Raw genomic sequence first — 13,155 nt, 5'->3', positions numbered from 1 at the left:
GTCCCCCTCCCATGCACTAGACTAATTCACTCTCTATGTAGCTCTATACTTTGGATGATTGCATACAATTGGAAATCCAACAATCTCCCATGGCAACAAATCGTTTCCAGAATGGAATCACTCAAACTTGCAGAATGGATATACCACAAATAAATGGTCTTTTTGGATCTCAGATTAGCACTTATGTGTACTTGCATATTTTTATATATATGGCTTTTTGTACCTGTAAACTTATGTATACACAATCTTCATGAATACATGTTTTCATCTTGGATTTTATAATCTGTAAATGTATTTCAATATCTTGTTCAAATGATAACTTTGTAACATTGAGATATGCTCTGTTAACATACTTATTTTTTATACCTCTGTGAAACTTCCAAATAAAACTTTTGTAAACAAAAAAAAAAAAATTACCTTTCCTTTTCAATCTGCAGCCGCTGTAATTTTCTGACAATGTGTTTCAATATTGGTACATGGAGTTGTTCTGTACACAGAGTGTGTACAGACCACTCCCCAGAAGCATCATTTCCTGCTTGTGTGATTGGCTCACCAATTTTCCCAAAAGTCTGCCTAAGATACAAGTCAGATTTCAGGCATCCCCTGCAACAAAAATGTCATTTTTGGAGAGATACTTTCAATAGGAACATGTCTAAAGGGATGCAGGCCCAGCAGATTTCCTCATTAGTGCTCTACAGCTGCACAGCTGATTGATAATTATGAAACCACTCCCATTAGACCCACTCAGTACAGAGGCACAGACAAACACACATGGATTTTTTCAGAATAACAAAAGGTCGGAATCTGCAACAAAGGTTGTTATAATCCTTGCAGTGTACATACAACAAAAGTGGAGTTGCACTTTAATTAGTGGCACATTAGTGTGGGGCAAGGTCCCTGCAGGGTAAACTGCAAAATATACAAAAACTTATTATAATCCAACTCTAGGAGCTTTTGCATAAAAATTGCAGAAAAATTACCAATTAGATACCCTGTTTAGTTTTCCTAGGGAACAAAACATGAAGCTCGATTAATCATTAGGAAACTACTCTGATCATGATTCCTATTTCTATTTTCTGGAATTGAAGGGAGGTTTAATAAATAATCTCACAAGATCTCTAAGCATTACATAGCTGCAGGACAGTTAAGAGAAAGCTGTACTGTGGCGGCTGAGCTGTGTTAAACTCAGGACTGGATGGAAAAACAGGTAAGACGCCTCCCTTATATGTATTTTATCTGTGTACTTAGTTGTTTCTTGGAGCTCAGCTTTAATTTCAGCTTTAAGCATAGATGGTTGTGGACAACCAAACTTTAACTAATGATTCAAGGCATTTGAATAATTAAGCAACTTCATTGTCCATTAATTCTTAGTCTTTGTAAACATGTATTCAGTATGAGCCTGAAGTTTTGCTTTAAGCAGGTTTTCCAATGAACTTTTTTTTTTTTTTTTTACTCCCAGCCTACGCATTGCGCCCAGGCAATATGCTGGTGGCAGAGGTTTATGTGAATAGTTTCCAAATGTCTCTGATTTCCAAGGAGATGCGTGAAGATTTATCGCTAGAAATTCTTGTCCTTGCCTTTGTTACTGGTTGGTTTGTAATCCTGCCCTGTTTTCCCTTGCCATTTTGGTTGCTGGGCGCAGCTGCTATGTGCTGTATATGTTGATTAAAGACGGGGAGATAAAGTTGGAGCTGGGAGCTGGAAGAATAGGAGGAATGATGAAGGCAATTTAAATTGATGTCTTTCTAAGAGGCTTTTAAAGGAAAAACCTCAGGCCAAACACAGAATTCGGTATTTCACTTAATAAAATAAAAAAAGCTGTTTATGTGTGTCTGTGGTTTTTTGAACACAACGTTTAGAAGGAAAAGTTATGTAAGAAGTTTTAGAACTTTATCATAAAGAGAGACCTTAACAGTAAAAAATGTAAAGGCACATTTGTGCTTAGATTACCTGATTTAAATGCAGAGAAACCAGCACAACTTTTGTTGCGTCAGTAATTTTGGCGTAAGGTAGATATATGCCAATGTCTTCTGCCATGACATTTTCAGTGTAATAACGTCATCACCCAGTTTAGAAGTCATGTTAGGTTCAAGATCAGTAAGTCACTATAAGGGCCTGCATTGATGGGCCTTGGACTCATGTTGATGGGCCATGGGCTCTAGTTGGTTGGCCTTGGGCCCATGTTGATGGGCCTTTGACATGTGTCAATGGGCCTTGGGCTTGTGTTGATGGGCCTCGGACTTGTGTTGATGGGCCATGGGCTCTTGTTGGTTGGATTTGGTCTCTTGTTGGTGGGGCCTTGGGCATGTGTTGATGGGCCTTGGGCGTGTGTTGATGGGCCTTGGGCTTGTGGTGATGGCATCAATTTGATATCATTCCAAGAATGGATTATTCAGAAAGCATTGACAGCTGAATTTGACTTGCAGTTGTCAAAGCACATATATATGCCAATGTCTTCTGCCATGACATTTTCAGTGTAATAACGTCATCACCCAGTTTAGAAGTAATGTTAGGTTCAAGATCAGTAAGTCACTATAAGGGCCTGCATTGATGGGCCTTGGACTCATGTTGATGGGCCATGGGCTCTAGTTGGTTGGCCTTGGGCCCATGTTGATGGGCCTTTGACATGTGTCAATGGGCCTTGGGCTTGTGTTGATGGGCCTCGGGCTTGTGTTGATGGGCCATGGGCTCTTGTTGGTTGGATTTGGTCTCTTGTTGGTGGGGCCTTGGGCATCTGTTGATGGGCCTTGGGCATGTGTTGATGGGCCTTGGGCTTGTGGTGATGGCATCAATTTGATATCATTCCAAGAATGGATTATTCAGAAAGCATTGACAGCTGAATTTAACTTGCAGTTGTCAAAGCACTTTTAAGTGTGGATCATTTATTTTGCATGTGATTATTTTATCAAGTGTGTTAAATGTTCACGTTTGTTAACTGTATAATAAATGCAATAAATATATATGTGCTGAAACTTGTGGACCTGAAATTTGCACACCAAAAGCAACCAAGCCAATTTTCAAAGGTTCGAGATGAAAAGACCGTCTGTGCTAGTTGCTGCAATGGGAAAGAAAGGCCAAAGCAGGCTCATTGGCATAACTTATACCTAGAGTCTGTTCTATCTGTAGCTCTGGCAGTGTCATATTACAAACCCTTGCATTGGATAGGGCATGTGTTTAGAATGTACCTAAGGTTTGAATTGGGGACCAGTCAGGAGACAGCAGACATTCCACTTTAAAAAAAGACATGGTCAGACTTCAGGAAAAAGCAACAATACTGCATGGTGGACATGGCTGCACAGAAGGATGTTGAAGACAGTGGGGGCTTTACAGTGCATATTCTGACACACCTGCACCTCAGTGCATGCACCACGGCTCCTGAGCCTCATTCTTATAGTCAAAGCACTTAACACCCCTTGCAGCTAACATGCCCACCCTAACAACTCTAAGCTTCTCAATCAATACACTTATTTAAAGTGAAGCTGTCTTGGGGCTTACTGGAGCCTTATGGGTTGAGGCTCTTATTGGTGGTCAGTGAAGATGTATTGTTTATCTTTTTTTGTGGCCATTGGAAGTGCAATTTCATTACCTTGTGGTCACTATCTTGTCCAGTGTTTGGACAGCAGTTTCCCCCTTGCCAACCAGTACTCACAACCTAGTAATGCCATGGTTTTTTTAGTTGGTGCCAGTTAACAGCTAGGCATGGAGCATTGAGGGGCTGCACAACACATCTTAAGGAGTGTGTGTGGGGTGTCTTGGTGAGAAATCTGGGCAGCATTTTTAAGTCAGCTCCTCAAATCCTGAACCAGGGGTGGTCTTGTTTCAGGTTCTGGAGGTCACTCAAGACTGAGGGTACAAGGTTAGGTACTAAATGAACAGGGTTCTAGGAGAAGGGGCATACATAGGTCCAAGTAACAGTTACCAAATTATCAGTTCTGCATTCATACCTGTTACTCTCTGTTCTTGCAATATTTATCAAGAAAGTGTTAAGTCAAGTAACTGCTCATGACAAGGTGCTGTTCTGGTTTAAGCATCTACCTCAAGAGCCTACTTCTCTTACCAGTGTATGCTATCAATTTACCAAATTGCTACTGCTAGCTAAATTGGTAATAAAACTGTTGCTTAACTGCAAGCAAGTGTCCTTGGGATTCAGTAGCCACAGTAAAAAAACAACACTAGTAAAAGAAATGGAGAGGGCATTTGAATATGGCTTGATAGGCTCAAGGGGCTCCAAGGGACCCGTTTGCAACTGCAAATTTTGCTACCCCTTTTTCTGCACCAGCGGCACTATAACTTCTTCAAAGCATTTTTTTTTTGTGGCCAGTCTTAAACAAACTCTTGTGTTATCATTGTAACCTCTTCCCATGTCATCCATATATTTATCTTCTTATCTGCTGCTAATCTGTCTGCTTAAAAGCTGACGCGGGTGTGGTAAACCAATATCTACATCTTTAGTACGTTGTATTATGCAAACCATTACATTATGTAACACTGTATGGAGTAACCTTGTTAATTACCCATGTGCCACTGTATAATAATTTCAATTGTGTTGAAGATATATATTACTTTATTACTTATATACATATTCCCATTAATGTGTGCTAGTGTTTTTAAAAAAACCTGTTTCTGGGTATACTTTGTAAATATATACAAACTGTTTTCCTCATTCTATACTCCTGGTCTGCATCCTGTTTCACAGTGCTACACATAGGTGTTGATTTACTAAATGAGTAGTAAATGCGAGCTTAGTGAATACAGTGAACCTGTGTTCACTTTTAATACCCAATAATGTGCAAGGCAAACTAAAAAGGAATTGTTGTTTGCAGACAATGTCATAATGAAATGAAATGAACACAGCCAACATTCTCTACTCCTAAAATAAATAACCTAAACAGTTGTGTGTAGCAATAACCCCAGAGGAGCTGCTTGGTTTGATGGGTCCTCTATTTTGCCATCACTCCTTAAACTGCTCGCTCCCCACTGACACACCCTGGTATAGTTGGAAAGCCATTCACACCTGTGTAACTTAAACTCTTGGCACCCTTTAAGGGGTTTAGGATGCTGGGAGGTGGGGTTTATTATCATATGACTGCCGTGATTGGCTCTCGCAGCGGTCACATGATCAAAAAGCTCCCGGTCGCAAGCAGAAATCAGGAGCTTTCCGTTAGCAGGCCACGCTCTCTTGGCACAGCTGTATTTACACTAATTCACGCAAATATTCTCGGTGCCAGAGCCCACTTGCCGAGAGGCTGCATATTTGTGTGCAGCCGGCGCCAAGGGCTTAAGCATTAGTGTATTACTATACCATTCAGGTACTAGGACACAGAGTTTTAGATAAAGTGAGTATATTGTAATAAGGCAAGTCAAACACAACGCATAAACCAATAAGCAGGCAACTGAACATGTTTAAAGATGTCAAACTAAATTGGGTGAACACTGGCCTATATTATGGCAAATTACTATACGTCAGCAATGCTAAACCAAACTTAACGAATGCAAACAGAGTTGAAAGACTCAGCATTAGCTACCCCCCCCCCCCCAAAAAAAAATAAGTGAATGTCCACAAGTGTACTCTGCACAAACAGCCCTTTCCTGACAAAGGGGTACCCCTGGAGGTGACTACAAGTACCTGGTGCCTAATAGTCAGTATTAGGCTATCGTTGTGGCCCTTCTGTAAGGTGGTGCATGTGAAGATGTTCCTTTAAGAGTGTACAGTAGATGGCTGATGGACTGCTAAGTAAGGAGCAGTCCCTACTGCATTAACTGTGGACAGTAAGGGATTAAGCTCTGTAGTTCCGCTCACCTCTCCTGGCATGCAACAGATCTGGTCCCATATGCTTGGCAGTCAGTTGTCCCAGAAGTCTCAGTCCTCATAATCAGATGTCTCACAAGGCTCAGTCCCAGTGTTCGGACTCCATCTGGGCTCTCCCTGACTGTGAGCACACACTGAAAAGGATCCCTGGAGCTTTGGGTCGCAGCTCGGCAGGACAGCTATCAGGGTCGCAGCACTTAGCTCTGATCCTCTTGCTCTGTGGTGGATGGGAACAGACCCCGCACACAGCAGGTCAGTACTCTCTGGCTCCAACTAGACTGTCCCAATCTCTCATAATTTGCCCAGGAAAGGTTCTTGTCTCTCCTTCTCTGTGGCGCAAAGTCTTATGCCCCTTGTAGTCCACAGCCTAACCCTTTGCATTGTACAGTGCTCCTCATGGACTACATTTCCCATAGTCCACTGCTGCCTCATCATCCAGAAGGGAGGGGGAATAACATTCAATACAATATGAATAGATTTCCAAGGTCCTTGTAGGCATTTCTACTTAGAAAAAAGTGTAACTAAAGGCAAAACTTTTTTTAGTTTTAGATATAGTGGAGGGGGATTTAAACACCTGCCAGGTTTTTATTGCTGCCGGTTCCCCTGTCATTTAAATTCACCTGTTTACTGTTATCACCGAGATGTGAAAGTAAAAGAAAACCCAGAACTTCCCTGTGGAGGGATTTCCACTCACTTCCTGTTTTAGCTATGGGACAGGAAGTGAAGGGAAATCTCCGCAATGGGATGCAGATGGCAAAAAAACCTGAAAGGAGTTAAAAACCTCCCTTACTCTATTCAAAAAAATTGTTTTGCCTTTAGATCTACTGAGTACTTGCATAACCCTGTAAGGTAGTCCTCCAGCTGCACAACACCGACTCGGAGACAATTCAAACCGGAATCGCAGAGGAATGTGCTCTGCGTTCCTGTGTAATTCCTGTGTGATTCAGCGTGCTGCGATTTTTTTTGGCTATGATTAAGGCTACATGCCAAAATGCATGAGCCCTGTATTTTTTTGTACCACACCTGGATTAATACACTCATTCATTGTGAAAGATCACACTGCCGGCTTTCTTTGATCTACGTGATGCGATTTTTAGTCCATTCATTTGAATGGGCTGAAATCACGATGGATCGCCCCAAAAGTGGTTCATGCACTACTTTTGAAAGCACTCTTCAACCAGATCGCATAGTACAGAGATACTATGTGATCGAGTGAAGGCAAATGCATTGTGTTTGCTATCTGCATCTGGGCTGTCCATAGAGATCTATTGAAACCCACAACAGATCGCACAGCCAATGCATTTGGAACGAGGTGCGGGAAATGCGCGCGGAACACAGGTTTCCCAAACTGCGTTCTGGTGTGAACGGGCACTAAAAACAGCAGATACCACCGTGAGTGACCCCCCAGTTCAATGTCACTGAACCATACAAAATAAGAGGAACTGTACCTAAGACAGGTTCCTACCAATTTACATTTGCCCATTCAAGGACCTTGAACCCTGTCAGCTGCTATGACTATACTGTACACATCAACCTGAAATAGTTCACAGCAGATGGACAATGACTATCAAATAAACTTAAGAGGGAAGGGAGGATGGGAAAATTTCCAGATGCCAGCTGTCCTCCGACTGAAGACTCCCCAGAGACCATCCCCTGAAGCTCCTCCTGTTCTTGTCTGACCCACCAATCAGGTAATTACCCCCGACTCCATATGTATCTTTAGTTTTCCAAAACTCTGCTTATGCCAGATCCCAAACCCCATCTTGTAGGCCCTATGTCTATGTCTATCTTCTTTTACTCTGGGTCTAACTTGACATTTTGCTTGGATACACTTTAAATATGCATATGCTTGTAGAATGTAAGTAGTATTCATGCATACTGTATATATATATATATATATGTAGCGCTAGTAGATTTGCGATCTACCATATGTTAGGTAAATTTAGTAATTTGCTCGTTAAATAAGTTAGGTTTGCCTCTGTTCCAGCTTGGCTGACGTTGTGTGTGTTTCCATACTGACCGGTGGGTGTCGCTGTTATCACTGGTCAGTGTTGGAAAGGCAACGTGTCGAAGCGTATGGATGCTCTTCTGTCTTGGAGACAACTCGGTGGAGGTGGTCCTCTGGGCGAGGGTATTTATGGGACAGACGCCATATTGTGGGGTTCGTTTTACAGCCACCTGCTGGCCCTCCTGGCCGACAGGTATGCGTTAGAGACCAATCTCGTTGTCCTCGCGCAGCGGCGGGCCCAGAAGCTTGTCTGGGGCCTACCACAGCAGCCGAGGAATGGTCCTGAGCTGTCTATCCAGAAGGGAAGAAGCTGGACAACCGAGGAGATCCCAGGGGAGGACCCGTCATGGAAGGATCACGCAGCGTGCTGGTCTGGAGAGGGGCCTGGTGACTCGGTTGGAGGACGTATCCTAAAGACTAACTATACAGCATAGTGTTGCCGGGTTGGCTTAAAGGTTCAAGCACTGTGACTGACGTTCACTACAGAAAAATCGGTACATCCTGTGGCAGAGGACCGTACAGGTTTAATCCCAACCAAGTCTGTGGCAGAGACTTTTGTTCGTGCTACGTACTGGCTGCTAGGCAAGTGAGAGAGGCCTATCCAGGAGAGCAAAGAGTGTGTCCCACGAGGGGAGCGCATTCTATCGTAATATCCAAATTCTACCAGGACATTTGTCAAGAATCTTATAAGAAGATATTTGAGTTTCTTCTGCAGTTTCCCTTCTGCCTCTTTCCTTAGTAAATCGTTTAATAAAGCATTGAAAACGTATTCAAGTGTTGGTGCGTGTATCGTCCAGAGGTAAACTCAACGGAACCCTAGACCCGGTGCTGGAAAAACAGAGGGAAGGAGAGTGAAGGTAACAAGCCCGCTTAAACCAGCAGCTCCACCGAGAGTTAGTGCTACATATATATATATATATATATATATATATATATATATATATATATATATATGCAGCCAGCAGCTGTTTTCGCTTTTGCATATGTATCTGTTTGGACTGGAATGATTTAAGCTCCATCCACATTTTTCCCCACATATGTAATAAAAATAATATGCAGTAAATCAGATTAGAAGATGATGGGAAAAGTCTTGGGTCTGATGGGGCTTTTATTTGCTAATTGAACCATTTGGTGTCCTCTTAGCCGTAAGATTAACACCAGTAATTAAGCTGGAATCTGGATGTAGAAGGCCCATTATTCATGGAGCAGGTCTGGGAGGATTTCATTTTCTCTTGGCTGACACTTCTGTGACTGCTAATAACGTCTCAACTAAGAGAACCTTATTTTTTGTTCATTCATCGTTCAAATTGCTTTAATGCTACTTAAAAGGGGTGCTTTGATGTTTATGGCCAAAAATATAGAACCAGGAACATTATATTATTTTTCTTTCTTGTTTTCTTTCTGGAAGGAGTTATGGGTTTATTTAATGCAGCCAGCCGCAGTTGGGGGGAGTTGACCTGTTTTTCCCTCAGCTAGGACCTGCCCCCAGGTCTTGTTACTGGTGTTCAGGTTTTCAAAACCTGGTTGTGGTAGGTAATTAAAGTAAACCTGCCACAAACCTGGCCAAATTGGCATGAGCGCGTGATGAAAAAGCTGCAGAAGCAGGATTTACTTCCAGCAAAACCGCCTGCAAGAAGTTCAGCAGATGAAAAGATGTAGTCCACTGAAACTATATAGAAAGCTAAATTTTTCCCTAAAAAGTTCATCTTAACCTGCCCACTTCTGACCAGTGAGTCTTTCTATTGGTCGGTAAGGGGTGTTCCCTCCACTGTGATGTCACTGACCTAATAAGCACAGACTATATATCCTTATTAGGACAGCAAACAATACTTTTATACTTATTTGTTCACTTACTTCCAAGGGGGCAGGGATTATTGTTCCATAAATTAGTATGCAACAGAGTTCGATGGTTAGGGTGAAAAAACTCACAGAGTTCAGGGGTCAGTTATAAGTAACACACAGAGCTCAGGTTCAGGTTAAAATAATGCACAGAGTTCAGGGGTCAGGATTAAGTGATGCACATAGTTCAGGGGTCAGGATTAAGTGATGCACATAGTTCAGGGGTCAGGATTAAGTAACACACAGAGTTTAGGGGGACAGGATTAAGTAACGGCTAATAAAATGCGGTAAAATGCCACATTCGGTAACAAGTGTTTAATTCATTAAAAATTTTGCATCAAATCCTGAATGCGGTAACTGTTAGATTTAGCGGTAATTACTGCATTATTTAATGTGGTAATTTACCGCATTGAGTTGGTTGCTAAGGAGCGGGCTGGGAACGGATGATTCATCAGCTGCCAGTTGGTTCCCCGCTGACAGCTGAATGTGAAAAAAAAAATGCAGACAATTAAAAATTATGAAAAAAAAAAAAAAAATGCGTGGTTTCCCCCCCAGTCCATACCAGGCCCGGTCTGGTATGGATTTTGAGAGGAACCCAACGCCAAAATAAAAAAAAGAAACGGTGTGGAGCCCCCCAAAATCCATACCAGACCTTTATCCAAGAGCCCCCCTACCCCAAAGCACCCTCATGTGGCCTGCTGTTTTTCAGGAGGGGGGGGCTCACTCGTCCCTCCCCTTTCCTGACCTGCCAGGCTGTATGCTTGGATAAGGGTTTTGTATGGATTGGGGGGGGGGGCCCACACTGTTTTTTTTCATCATTTTTAATTGTCTGCATTTTTTTTTTACATTCAGCTGTTAGCGGGGAACCCGGATGAGTCATCTGTTGTTAGGGTGCAGCAGCCGGCTTCCTGGCCCGCTCCTTAGCTACCAGCTATTTGTCAAAAAACAGCGTGGGGGTCCCCTGAACCGCATGAATACCGCATATGATACTGCCACTAAAAACTATGGTGGTAAATATCACATGTTTTTTCACTCTATGGTCAGTTTGTGAATTGGATTTAAGAGCTTTTTAAACGATATTTACTGGCACATTTTTTTTCTGGTAAATACTGCATACTGATTTTTTTTTTTTTTTATAAATTGGACTTAATTTACCGCATGCAATCATTTATGCAAATGAGTTAAGGGACCGTGTTATCGCATATGGTATGTTTTAGTGAATTGACCCCTTAGTCTGTTATCCAGTCACTGTGTCTGTCAACCAATTCCTGTGTCTGTCATCCTGTCTTTGTCCCTTTGTCATTCCATCCCTGTCCTTGAGTCTGTCATTCCATCCCTGTGTCACCCTGTCCCTGTGTTTGTCATTCTATCCCTGAGTCTGTCATCCCAACCCTGTGCCTGCCATTGTGTCCCTGTGTCTGTCATCCCAGCCCTGCACCTGTCAACTTATCCCTGTCTGGTTTCCTACCCCTGTGCCTGTCATCCTGCCCCTGTGTCTGTCAACACATCCATGTGTCTGTCATCCTATCCATGTGTCTGTCAACCCATCCATGTGTCTGTCATCCTATCCATGTGGCTGTCATCCTATCCATGTGTCTGTCATCCTATCCATGTGGCTGTCAACCCATCCATGTGTCTGTCATCCTATCCATGTGTCTGTCATCCTATCCATGTGTCTGTCACCCCATTCGTGCCCCTGTGTCTGTGATCCTGTGTAATTTGGTTGCTGAAAAAAAGGTACACTGATAGCAAGAACAAGCTGGTAGGGTCATATAATTATATAATTATGTTTTGTATATACTGTCCACACACTTGCGATTAGTGAAGGAGATTTTCTCATATGCTGAGAGGCAAACTTGAACTCCACAGCAGCCCAGTACAAAATGTAAACTGATGCCACCACATATTCCATACAGAGCCCTGGTTCTTGCATCTGTCTCATCATCACCATGTGTTGGGCCTTGTATGGATGTACTTTCTAAATCTGGCCAACTTTTGGTTTGGGTTGAGGACATCCTGCTGGAGTCACAGAACTAAATGTTTGACTTCCTAGTATCTTCCTAGAAAATTGATAGAAATGGAATCCTTTTTAGCAGACTGACTAAATAAAGCAAAACAAAAAAGAACCAAAACTACCAATTATAAAATGTTACTGTAGCATTGATTCAAAATGTTTTTCTCTAGTATTTCATTTTTAGAGTCCCAGCGCTCTCACATATGGGTATACTTGGCCGAAGAGTTATTTTTCCAGCTGTGACTGAATTCCTTACTGATGGTGCTGTTTATTTTGCTCTACATCACAATTTGCCAGGCCAAGCTGTTTTCACTCCATGGCTTTCTACAAGTTGCTGTATAGAACTCTACTGTCTGAGAGTGCACAGTGCCTATGTGAAAATGATGAGGCAGGAAACTCTAGTGCTTAAAGTGGAACTCTAATTCATAACGAGGGATTGTAAAACTATAAAGAGCTATTGCAATCATTATGCAATGGGGGGGGGGGGGGGGGGGATTCACCAAAACAGGAGCAGTCAGAATCTAGAACAGCTGTATATAGTAACCAATTAGCCTCTATCTTCAGCTGGTTCAGCTAAGCTTTGTAAATGAAAGCTAGAAGCTAATTGGTTGACATGCACAGTTGCTCCAGATTCTGGCTGCTCCAGTGAAAAGCTGGCCGTACAAGATTTAAAAAAGCCAGCAACATAGTGAACTGTAGTGTTCAGAATATATTGATCATCCATACAAAAGAGGATAAACTCAAGCAGGAAAAATGTTGATGTGTTTCAGCCTCTACAGACCTTAGTCATTAGTTATGACTAAGGCCCGTAGAGGCTGAAACACATCAACATTTTTTCTGCTTGATTTTATCTCCTTTTGTGTGCATGTAACGGCAGGAGTCCCAATACCGTGTTGCCAGATTTTTTGGATCTTGTACGTTGTGGAGTGGCTTGCAAAGGCTGAAAGCAAGACTTTCCCTGCTGAGAAGAGCTGACTGGGTTGTAGAGCTGTTTGGTTTTATTTTCCAATGCAGGCTGGCCATAGATGGATTTAAATTCAAACATGTCAGCAGTTAGTTCATCTATGGCTGTTCTGGTTCGAGAGAAGTCAATTTAATGATTCTCTTGATCATGACTGTTGGAAGATTTTCATTTGATCAGTACCTGCAGACAATCGGCTGAAGTGCTGATCAGTGTATTTTGACAGTGGGGAGTCCCCACTGTCAAAATACAATAACACAGTGGGGAGGATTTCTCCATTTACCTCGCTTGTGAGGATGGGGAAATCGCCAACTTAAGACCTCATCTAGATTTTCTACCAAAAGTTCCTATGAACATTCGTATGATAATTTGTATGAAAACTCTCAGTACATTTGATGATTTGATGACTGTAATTTTAAAGTATTTCAAGGATACAGGAAGTGGGACTTTTAAGGTGCCAATTAAATAAACAATATTTTTTTATTCTCTTAAAAAAATATAAATTTTATTGGATTAAAATATGT

The 13,155-nt window shown here is 42.1% G+C and overlaps 1 long non-coding RNA gene across 2 annotated transcripts in view; it reads left to right on the top strand.

The window, feature by feature from the left end:
• Positions 1–1,030: 1,030 nt before the first annotated feature.
• LOC141140913 (uncharacterized) overlaps positions 1,031–13,155 on the top strand; it is a 179,600-nt gene continuing 167,475 nt past the window's right edge. Inside the window, exon 1 of one of the 2 annotated variants that reach the window (XR_012244017.1) lies at positions 1,031–1,207. This is a non-coding gene — a long non-coding RNA (uncharacterized lncRNA). The remainder of the gene's footprint in view (positions 1,208–13,155) is intronic. The other variant, XR_012244016.1, reaches the window with a different exon arrangement.

This window comes from Aquarana catesbeiana, linkage group LG04 (assembly GCF_042186555.1).
Source record: "Aquarana catesbeiana isolate 2022-GZ linkage group LG04, ASM4218655v1, whole genome shotgun sequence".
Taxonomy (NCBI): Eukaryota; Metazoa; Chordata; class Amphibia; order Anura; family Ranidae; genus Aquarana; species Aquarana catesbeiana.
This window is presented reverse-complemented; position numbering and strand designations above follow the sequence as displayed.